The following is an 11,970-nucleotide window of genomic DNA, read 5'->3' as shown; positions in this document are numbered from 1 at the left end:
TGATAAAGTCAACTCCTACACAAGTATGTGCTTTTTGGACTAGTGACGCTGTTGACACTCCAGGTGGGCTGAAGAGGATCACCTTAAGAGTTAATTCCAATGAATGAACATGTTATAAGTATGTTATAAGCTGTATGAATGAGAGTGTATTTGTGACGGTGAGAATGGGGAACAACACTTGAAATTGAGCCCATGACAACAATCCTGTGTAAACCGCATATACAGAATATCATGTATTTGATTCTTTAGATAAAAGAATGATATGATAAAAAACAAATCAAAAATTGCATACATATAAAGTTTAATCTATTACTGAAACTTTTCGATATGAAAAGTCAATTCAATCAGGGTTCAGACGCCCAAAATCACACCGGGACAAAACATTCAAAACGTGAGTGTAGATAATTAGAACTAATTAAAAGGCTTTAAATATTAAACATAACGTTTAAGGTAAAGAATAAGGTAAAGAATATTCTGCTTGTCCAACTCTGTCAGACGTGTCCAAAAACCTAACTAAATCAGTGAGTAATATTCATATTTACATTAATGAGGACACAACATGTGACCCTGGCTGTTCTGACACTCACATTATTTCCAAACGCTTTAATTAAACCAATTTTTAAAAGATGATTTGATAAACACATTTCACACTTTAATGAGAAGCATTTTGAAACACACAATTTCAATTGAATGAACAGATTAACAAGAGATTTTATTAAAACTATTTTCAAACACAATTTACTAAATATTTTTGTTGAAAAAAAAACTTCACTTTATTAATGTACAAATCATTATATGAAAACATTTGCAATATTACTTTCTGCAATTAAACTCTCCGATTAGCCTTTTTGTAGTAAATAATAACTGTCAACTAGTAAGTCGCTCTGATCGACCAGAGTGCTCTTTTACTCAGTCTCTTTTATTATCATGTGAAGAATACTGTGAACATGTACTTAGTTAAAGATTGAGTACCTGCATTAAAATGTATTTTGACATTTTAATGCAGGTACTCATTCAAATGTATTTACTTGGTCTAATTAGACTACTGTATTTTGAATGCTTTCACATCTAGTATGTTTTAGAGCTAAAATGCCACATAAGATTAAGAATAGCCAATGTAATTTTGTACCATTTGGGTCTCTGTACAAAGTATAATTTATGATTCATTAGCAGCCACAAAGATATGCGAATAACAATGATTTATTGCTGGAATCTGGAGATCCATGGCAGCTCGAACTGCAGACTGAGGAGCGTTGCTAAGATCTGGTGAGACCCGGAGCTCAGCCCAAGCCACTAAACATATTTCAACATTTGTGCTTCTGATTTTGAACACATACAAAGGGAGTTTTGGGGGACCTCCCCCAGGAATATTTGAAAAGAGCAGGTCAAATGTCCTGCATTCTGGTAAATTCTAAGACTCTTGGGCAGCTCTCAAGTGTATTTGAGTATCTCTAATAAACATTGTCCCTCCGCATTTTGTGTCATACAAGACCTGATATTTTTCTATCTTCTAACTTATAACTGAGGTACGTACTTGTGAAGGGTGTTGTAGTATAGTTTCAGAGTCAATGTTAGGTTAATAACTATTTATAGCTCTATGTAAAAGTCTCCATAAGTTCTATCATAAGCAAATCATAGATCATTTGATGTGATTTTTTCACCCACCTAATCCCAGCCCAGAGTCTGGCTCCAGAGCCCCTGCACACCTTTTCCCCACAGACTGTAAATGGCCCAGTTTAGACAGCCCTGAGCATGGGCTTGATGCCCGCAGGTGAATGTCTTTGACTAAATAAACTAAACTGAACTAATCCCACCGAAAAACTTCAGCGAGAGAAAAGTATGACACCAAAAAGCTCATTCACAGACTGTGGTCAGGTCACGCCACTCACATCGCACTCATTCATAAAGTTTCACCAGGGTTGCATTGTTCTGCACTGTTAACCCGGCTTTGAGCGTACCCTTGTCCAGGGTGCACCCCGCCTAAGGCCCAAAGTCACTGGGATAGGCTCCAGTCACCCGCGACCCCTAACGGGACCAAGCGGTAGAAAATGAATGAATGCATTGTTCTACTCACAAAGCGTTGTTTGGTGATAATAGGTTTCCATCCACCTGAAGCAGAGCTCTCTCCTCTCATCTCCACCTGCTCTGTCCTCTGTGACAGTGACTGGTCACGCACTGCTCTGTATCACTCCTCAGCAGGGCTCAGCTCTGCGCAGGCTGATGCTCCTTGGGACAGGGGGCTCCTGCTCGAGGCCACACAAATTCAGCCCAATCCCGCAGCAATTAACTCGCTGGAAATCCCATTCGCCACCGGTCTCTAGTCAGGGCCGACACAGCCAAGGCAGGGGCCCATGGCTGGTCACCTCCTCTACAGTGGAACAAGAGCACCAGCCCACTTATCCATCCCACCGCAGAAATCCCTGCCTTGGGAGTCTTGAGAATAACCTGCACAAACAGCATGGAAAAGCAGCATGAGCAAAGTGTTACGCTCTAACAAGAAGGAGACATGGGAATTAACCTATGGGTTTAGTCAGCAAATAAATACTATAAACCTCTACAGTTCAGTTGAGACACTATCGGACTGTACCAATCCACTCCAAAGTGAAGCAGTCAAAACACGGCCTATCAAAGTTTAACCCAAAAGGCCCACACTTGGAGTTACTTAAGGCGCTAAGGCGATAGTTCCTTCACTCGGACGGTTTGGTGTTTTTTTTACTTTGGTAGTTCATAATAGTTTTTCCTCTGTTTCTTGCACTGGGCAGTTACACGGCTCTAAAGAAAGTCAAGAACCAGTTGAAGGGCTGAATGCATGTTCCTGACACTGTACACAGAACAAAGGAGCGCACAAATCCACAGTGACAGGTGCACAAAGAACAGGGGAGGAGGCCCGCAGAGCACCTTTTCCCCCTGAGTGCCCCTCAGCCATCCCTGGGCCCCGCTCTTAGGCCCCCCACAGCTGGACAAGGTTTGCACAAATTACAGTGATGTTCGTGCACAATTAATGGTGTAAAATCAAAGCTCACTGGCCTGCCTCTTTCCTTCCTTCCTTTTGCAGTAAACCTGTGCAAACGCAGACAACACTGTCTTCTGAAATACCGTAGATAATAAAACAGATTATGCCGTACACCACTAATGGAAAACCGAGGCTGAGTTGGATCCATCTGTCCCACTGCGCACCTCTGTCTCTCCTTTGTCCCACTGCGCACCTCTGTCTCTCCTTTGTCCCACTGAGCACCTCTGTCTCACCTTTGTCCCACTGCGCACCTTTGTCTCTCCTCTGTCCCACTGCGCACCTCAGTCTCTCCTCTGTCCCTCTGCACGCCTCTGTCCCACTGCGCACCTCTGTCTCTCCTCTGTCCCTCTGCGCACCTCTGTCTCTCCTCTGTCCCTCTGCACGCCTCTGTCCCACTGCGCACCTCTGTCTCTCCTCTGTCCCTCCGCATGCCTCTGTTGCCTCTGACTCACTCCTGTCCCTCTGCACACAACTGTCCCTCCACGCACCTGTCTCTCCTCTGTAACTCCGCATGCCTCTGTCTCTCCTTCGTCCCTCCGCGCATATCTGTCCCACTGGGCACCTCTGTCTCTCCTCTGTCCCTCTGCACGCCTCTGTCCCACTGCGCACCTCTGTTTCTCCTCTGTCCCTCCGCAAGCATCTGTCCCACTGCGCACCTCTGTCTCTCCTCTGTCCCTCCGCACACCTCTGTCCCTCTGCGCACCTCTGTCTCGCCTCTGTCCCTCTGCACGCCTCTGTCCCACTGCGCACATCTGTCTCTCCTCTGTCCCTCTGCGCACCTCTGTCTCTCCTCTGTCCCTCTGCACGCCTCTGTCCCACTGCGCACCTCTGTCTCGCCTCTGTTCCTCCGTCCACCTCTGTCTCTCCTCTGTCCCTCTGCACGCCTCTGTCCCACTGCGCACCTCTGTCTCTCCTCTGTCCCTCTGCACGCCTCTGTCCCACTGCGCACCTCTGTCTCTCCTCTGTCCCTCTGCACGCCTCTGTCCCACTGCGCACCTCTGTTTCTCCTCTGTCCCTCTGCACGCCTCTGTCCCACTGCGCACCTCTGTCCCTCAGCACGCCTCTGTCCCACTGCGCACTTCTGTCTCTCCTCTGTCCCTCCGCAAGCATCTGTCCCACTGCGCACCTCTGTCTCTCCTCTGTCCCTCCGCACACCTCTGTCCCTCTGCGCACTTCTGTCTCTCCTCTGTCCCTCTACACGCCTCTGTCCCACTGCGCACATCTGTCTCTCCTCTGTCCCTCTGCGCACCTCTGTCTCTCCTCTGTCCCTCTGCACGCCTCTGTCCCACTGCACACCTCTGTCTCGCCTCTGTTCCTCCGTCCACCTCTGTCTCTCCTCTGTCCCTCTGCACGCCTCTGTCCCACTGCGCACCTCTGTCTCTCCTCTGTCCCTCTGCACGCCTCTGTCCCACTGCGCACCTCTGTCTCTCCTCTGTCCCTCTGCACGCCTCTGTCCCACTGCGCACCTCTGTCTCTCCTCTGTCCCTCCGCACACAACTGTCCCTCCACGCACCTGTCTCTCCTCTGTCACTCCGCACGCCTCTGTCTCTCCTCCGTCCCTCCGCGCACATCTGTCCCACTGCGCACCTCTGTCTCTCCTCTGTCCCTCCGCATGCCTCTGTTCCTCCGTCCACCTCTGTCTCGCCTCTGTCCCTCCGCACACCTCTGTCTCTCCTCTGTCCCTCCGCACACCTCTGTCTCTCCTCTGTCCCTCCGCATGCCTCTTTCTCTCCTCTGTCCCTCCGCATGCCTCTGTCTCTCCTCTGTCCCTCTGCACGCCTCTGTCCCACTGCGCACCTCTGTCTCTCCTCTGTCCCTCCGCATACCTCTGTCCCTCTGCGCACTTCTGTCTATCCTCTGTCCCTCTACACGCCTCTGTCCCACTGCGCACATCTGTCTCTCCTCTGTCCCTCTGCGCACCTCTGTCTCTCCTCTGTCCCTCTGCACGCCTCTGTCCCACTGCACACCTCTGTCTCGCCTCTGTTCCTCCGTCCACCTCTGTCTCTCCTCTGTCCCTCTGCACGCCTCTGTCCCACTGCGCACCTCTGTCTCTCCTCTGTCCCTCTGCACGCCTCTGTCCCACTGCGCACCTCTGTCTCTCCTCTGTCCCTCTGCACGCCTCTGTCCCACTGCGCACCTCTGTCTCTCCTCTGTCCCTCCGCACACAACTGTCCCTCCACGCACCTGTCTCTCCTCTGTCACTCCGCACGCCTCTGTCTCTCCTCCGTCCCTCCGCGCACATCTGTCCCACTGCGCACCTCTGTCTCTCCTCTGTCCCTCCGCATGCCTCTGTTCCTCCGTCCACCTCTGTCTCGCCTCTGTCCCTCCACATGCCTCTGTTCTTCCGCGCACCTCTGTCTCTCCTCTGTCCCTCCGCACACCTCTGTCTCTCCTCTGTCCCTCCGCACACATCTGTCTCTCCTCTGTCCCTCCACATGCCTCTTTCTCTCCTCTGTCCCTCCGCATGCCTCTTTCTCTCCTCTGTCCCTCCGCAGGCCTCTTTCTCTCCTCTGTCCCTCCGCATGCCTCTGTCTCTCCTCTGTCCCTCCGCAGGCCTCTTTCTCTCCTCTGTCCCTCCGCATGCCTCTGTCTCTCCTCTGTCCCTCCGCATGCCTCTGTCCCGTTGCATGCCTCTTTCTCTCCTCTGTCCCTCCGCATGCCTCTGTCTCTCCTCTGTCCCTCCGCAGGCCTCTTTCTCTCCTCTGTTCCTCTGCATGCCTCTGTCCCTCCGCGCACCTCCGTCCCTCTGTACGCCTCTGACTCTCTTCTGTCCCTCCGCACACAACTGTCCCTCCACGCACCTGTCTCTCCTCTGTCACTCCGCACGCCTCTGTCTCTCCTCCGTCCCTCCGCGCACATCTGTCCCACTGCGCACCTCTGTCTCTCCTTTGTCCCTCTGCATGCCTCTGTCCTCATTCCCTCCGTGCACCTCTGTCTCGCCTCTGTCCCTCTGTGATTCTGTCCTGGTTTCCTTCACGGTTTCCTTTTAAGGTCTTAAAGTCTTTTAATCTGGCTCCGCATCTGTCCGCTCAAGTATGTGCATTGCTTCATTTCCGCTTTGATCCCATGTACTTTTTGTGTGGTACGAGTCAGCACTGCGCAGAAAGCAGTTTGTGTGCTTTAGCCTATTTAAACTGTTATTATTTCATGCTAATATGTGATTATATAGTTGACATTTTTGCAATTTTTGCCAACCCAACCCCGGTCCCCCCCACCACTCTCACAGTTCAGGAACAGGACGTGGGCAGACTATTTCGGCGGTGTCACTCCTGCCACCTTAAGACACTGTGCAGAAGAGCTGGTCCCTGTCTTCGCTGGCATTTTTAACACCTACCCGGAGTCATGACATGTCCCAGCCTGCTTCAAGTCCATCATTGTCCCGGTCCCCAAGAAGCCCCAGATCACTGGACTTATTGACTACAGCGCTGACGTCATTTGAGTGCCTGGTCCTCTCCCACCTCGAGTCCTTCACCTCCTCCCTGCTCGACCCCCTGCAGTTCGCCTAACCCTACAAAGCCAACAGGTCTGTGGACGACGCCATCAACCTTGGCTCTCCACTTCACCCTGCAGCACCTGGACTCCCTGGGAACCTATGCCAGGATCCTGTTTGTGGACTTCAGCTCTAATAATAATAATAATAACTTTTATTTATATAGCGCTTTTCAGTGACCCAAAGACGCTGAACATAATAAAAAAGGGGGGGTATTTACAGACGGGGGGACAACACGTACAATACACATTAATATACAGATAAAATGAACAAGACAGAAGAAGTAGAGAGAAAAAAGATGGGGATGTAACAGGGGGTAGAAGAGTAGGCAATGGGGTAGAGGAGGCTAGGGGTAGGGGAGGTCATAGGCTTGGGTGAAGAGGTATGTTTTTAGGCGGGATTTGAATGTTGTGAGTGAGGGAGAGTGGCGGACAGGTTGGGGGAGGGAGTTCCAGAGGCGGGGTGCTGTTCGGGAGAATGCTCTGTCGCCAAAAGTTTTGAGTCGGGATGTTGGTGCAGTCAGGGTGAGAGAGGAGGAGGATCGGAGAGCTCGGGTGGGGCGGTGGGGGATGAGGAGGTCAGACAGGTAGGGGGGGGCAAGGTGGTGAAGAGCTTTGAAGGTGAGGAGGAGTATTTTGAAGTTGATGCGCTGCTTGATGGGGAGCCAATGGAGAGAGCGGAGAACGGGAGTGATGTGTTCACGGGACCGGGTGTGGGTGAGGAGGCGGGCAGCGGAGTTTTGGACCATTTGGAGTCTATGGAGGGAATGGGAGGAGATGCCAGTGAGGAGGGAGTTGCAGTAGTCGAGGCGGGAGGAGATGAAGGCATGGATGAGGGATTCAGCAGCGGGGAGGGTGAGGCAGTGTCTGATTTTGGCGATGCGGCGGAGGTGGAAATATGAGGTCTTGACGATGTGGCTGACATGGGGAGTGAAGGAGAGGGTGGGGTCCATGATGACACAGAGATTGCGTACCAGGGTAGAGGGGGTGATGGTCGAGGTGTCGATGCTGAGTGAAAAGGGACCAGTTTTATTGAGAGTGGATTTGGTGCCAATGAGGAGGAGCTCTGTTTTGTCACTGTTCAGTTTGAGGAAGTTGAGAGTGAGCCATGATTTTATTGTAGAGATGCAGGTTTCGATGTGGCTGAGGGGAGGGTTTTGGGTGGATTTGGTGGTGAGGTATATCTGGGTGTCGTCAGCGTAGCAGCATTCAACACCATCCTCCTGCTCTGCTCCAGGACAAGCTCTCCCAGCTCAACGTATCCAGAGCTCATGGGACGTGCACGATCCTTCTCACCCTGGACATGGACTATTTGAGCCACTCCCCTCAGGTAGGAGGCCACTCCCCTCAGGTAGGAGGCCACTTCCCTCAGGTAGGAAGGCCACTCCCCTCAGGTAGGAGGCCACTCCCCTCAGGTAGGAGGCCACTTCCCTCAGGTAGGAAGGCCACTCCCTTCAGGTAGGAGGCTAGGGTCCATCCAGACCAGAACCTCCCGCCATAAGAACAGTTTCTTGGACTCATAAACACTTCCTAAACACTGTCACTTTAACCATAATCTAATCACTCCCTGCACTGGTCACTTTCTGCACTACATAATATGTAAATTCAACCGAACATTTTTTGTTCTTATTTTTATTTCTTTATTTTTTTTCTCATAGCCTATTGTTATTTTCATCTAATAGCAGATTTAAATTGTTTCTCTTTGTGACTTAAATAGGTTGTTTTTTAAGTTCCTATGTTTGTGAATTCTGTCCATTGACAATGACAATAAATCTTTTCTGATTCTGATTCAATTTACCGGTGAAACAAAACAGAATTTTGACAATAGAGTTTCTATGGCCATTACAAGGTTGTTAGAGTAACAAACAAGATTAGTTTCAGGAGATATTTAAACAGTGCCAAAAATATATATTAAAAAATCTGCAGACATTATGATGAAAGTCGGAACGTCTTGTTTTTCCAGTTGACTACAACTGAAACGTTTTCTACAGTGGAACACTCCGGGAAAAATTAGAGATTACACTGACAAGCTAATATTTAATCCATCTCGCTTATGTGTGCCTTGTGTGCTAACTGCGGTAGCCACTTTAAGCCACACTTTGACCAATATTAACATGCTATACCTCTTTTAAAAGCTTATATCCCATACTATTTATTTGCTGGGTTGGTGTAAGTCACAATGTGTGCACAAGCAAAGAGCTGCCAGCACCACTTAGCGCAATTAGATGCTAATTGTAAAAACAAGCACTGCTGATATACTTCGTATAATTATTATTAGCTGTACATGTTTTCATGGTTATGTGATAGTCACATCTGATTTAGGTGATTTAGCCATAAAGCTAAGTTTTATGGTGAGCCGAGCCCTGGGCATCAACATGAGACACGACCCGCGCAGTTGTGTGTTTTCAGCTCTTGGTATTGCCACCACATTGACTGATACAACTACAAGTACAAGCATCTGCTATCAAGCCGATATCCATACTGGTATCCCTATTTATTAGGAGTATTTATTTGTTTATTGTTATTTTATTATTTAAGTATTTACTGTATGTTTACATAGGTCGTTGAATCACCAAAGCAAGTTTTCTGAGGTCGACTGTTAATTTATAATACAACATATGTCATTTATATAATCTCAACATTTACAAAAGCATTGTTTTACATTAGCATTTTAAGGTAACATTTATTCAGCTGCTGTAAACGCTTCAAGTCAGAGGAATAGGACGTGAAAAAATGCAGCAGGTAGTTTTCTTTTTTAATTACTTTTTTAATGAATTTGGCATAAAATTGCCTGCTATGCAGATGATGTCTTACTATATTTAACCAAGCAAAAAATGACCATACCTCATGTGATGCATCTTTCATATTTCTTTCATAGTCCAATGTCTGGATACAAATTGAATGTACAAAAAACTTACATACTGGCGGCCCCCTCTGTCCCTTAGAAAAACTTACTCATTTAAATTGCAAATGGAATCCCTCAAATATTTAGATGTGGTAAGATCTGGTAAAGAATTATCAACCGTCTTGAAAAATTTAATTTTATCCCATATTTAAAGGTGGTATGGACGATTTTTTTCAGCTAATTTTTTATCATATTTCCTCGTGGCGTGGATAAATCATTTGTCCTGCCACGTATCAATCATAAAACGCACCTATCGCTCACCTGCAGCCGCCTGCGGGTCGTGCCGACGTTTCTGCGTGCCTAAGCGCATGGATCTATCATAATATAGTTCCCTCAGTGTACGGGGCAAAATGAAGACGGAGAAAGACAGTTCGAGCTGACGCAGAAGTGGACAGAAATCTACGGGAGACGAGAGATGCGATGCGCTCCGTTGCGCTAATAAACAAATGCACGTGTGTGTTGTATCAGTCCACACGGGGGAGTGGCATGTGCACTTCCGCCTGCGTTCTCAAATCGCCGAAAAATCGTCCATACCGACTTTAAGTCAAAGTCAAAGGATTGAATATGTGTGTTTTGCCCAGATTTCTCTATCTTGTCCAGTCTCTCCCAATTCCATCCCCAACCAGATGTTCAATGAGTGGACTAAAACAATATCAAGATTTGTATAGCAAGCCAAGAAATCTTAAGTCTGAATTAAAACTCTACAATTATCAAAAGAAAAAGAAGGTTGGGGTTTACCTGGTCTGAAAAATTACTTTATTTAAAGGTCCCATAACATGCAAAATCGACTTTTCAGAGCCTTTAACCTTCTTACATTGCTGTTTGTGCTTCATAGATGTACCCAGAGTGTTTTTTTGATTGATTCCCGCAGTTTTTAGCTATAGTACAGACTATCTCCTTTCCTCAAATCTCCAAACTGACGGGGGGTGGGTGCAAGACCGCGTCATAAGGGCACGCACGCGTCACCATCCCCCCTCACCAGCCTCACGCACCGCCTGCCTGCGCTGGAGCTCCGGAGAATAAATGCTGTAGAATAATAAGTTTTATTCATGCGTAGAGCCTTTGATCAAAATTGGGACTTGTGAGCCATGGGACTAGTGGGCTTGGAGATATCTGGAAGAGTCGTGATTTAGGCATAAAATATGGATCTGAGTTGATTGATCGCAGCTTTTCTAAATATCGACCTCTGTGTAGCTCATCCAAGGAGTTTGTGGCCTCTGAAAGCTCTGGGGGCTTGTGATAAAATGTGAATATATGATTATATTTCTGTGATGTATTTTATCTGCATAATAGTGATATTTTATCTGCATCATTAGTCTAAGAGAAGAACGGGTGTGTGACAAACTGCATTTGTTTGTGAAGGTATCATAAAGATGGGCCAAAGAATGTTGCCCCAGGGGGGGAGTTGCACCCCCCCTTGCAGGCTTTATCTCTACGGGAAAATACCAAGTGCCTTGATGTGAGGCTGACCAATGAGAAATGTTACCCGCCTATTCCAGAATATCTAATAAAACCAACCAGCATGGGAAAAAACAGGGTGAGACGCAGGAGGATCACGCAGGCTGCTTACCACAGCTTGCGTGATCAGTCCTCGCGTTTTCTCCCATGCATGCCATACAAATGTCTGACATTTCTGTGTCGTTTCATATTCTAAGTTGAATTGTGTTCTCTATGTGTTAAGGAATAGCATCTGGTGTAATGTCTCATCCCAAGGACGTGCATGTCTAATTCCAGGACATTTTCTGGTCCTATAGAGCCGGACGACAAGCTGCCTTCGCGGAGATTGACGGGTGAATCGGTGAAGTCTGTGCACAGCTAAAGGAAGTCCACTTTTCCCGTGGCCGCCCATCGCACCTCATTCTCCGCTAGGAGAGCGCGTCGTTTCGAAGCAGCAGGAGAACACAGGCGACAAAGAAGTCAGAAAAAATTTGTGTGTGAAAAAGAGTTAGCCATAAAACGTTTTATGCATTTAGTTTGATATTTACTGGAAAAATATTGTATGCTTTTATGCGCAGTTAGGTATTACTGAGGAAATACCCAGTTTCACATTACTGAGGAAATATTTTAGGCTCTTATGCCCAGTTTAGGTATTACTGAGGAAATACCCAGTTTAGGTATTACTGAGGAAATACCCAGTTTAGGTATTACTGAGGAAATACCCAGTTTCATATTACTGAGGAAATATTGTAAGCTTATGGACGAGATAAGTTTCTCACATAAGCAAGGAGTTTGATTAAAAATATTGGTTGGCGTTGTGTAGATAATTTCTCACATAAAGGAGTTAAATTGCTCACCACGAGTTTAGTTTCTCACCGAAAGCAAGTCATGAAGCCTTATGCTGAGTCGTTACTGACATAAAGACGAGTGAATGTAAGCGCAGTGCACGAGCGAAGTAAGTAAGAGAGAAGTGTGGATGTGTGAATGAGGATTAATAAGTGATTCACTAACAAGTGTGAATCACAATTAATCATACAAGGGTCACAAGGCGTTATTCTGAGAGATCTAAAATTTGCAGTCACGGGTGAATCTTTAAACACCTAGCATTATCTCCGGTGGAAAATGA

The sequence above is a fragment of the Eucyclogobius newberryi genome, unplaced genomic scaffold (assembly GCF_026437365.1).
Source record: "Eucyclogobius newberryi isolate DKJ021-1_F unplaced genomic scaffold, fEucNew1.0.hap1 SCAF_3, whole genome shotgun sequence".
NCBI lineage: Eukaryota > Metazoa > Chordata > Actinopteri > Gobiiformes > Gobiidae > Eucyclogobius > Eucyclogobius newberryi.
This window is presented reverse-complemented; position numbering follows the sequence as displayed.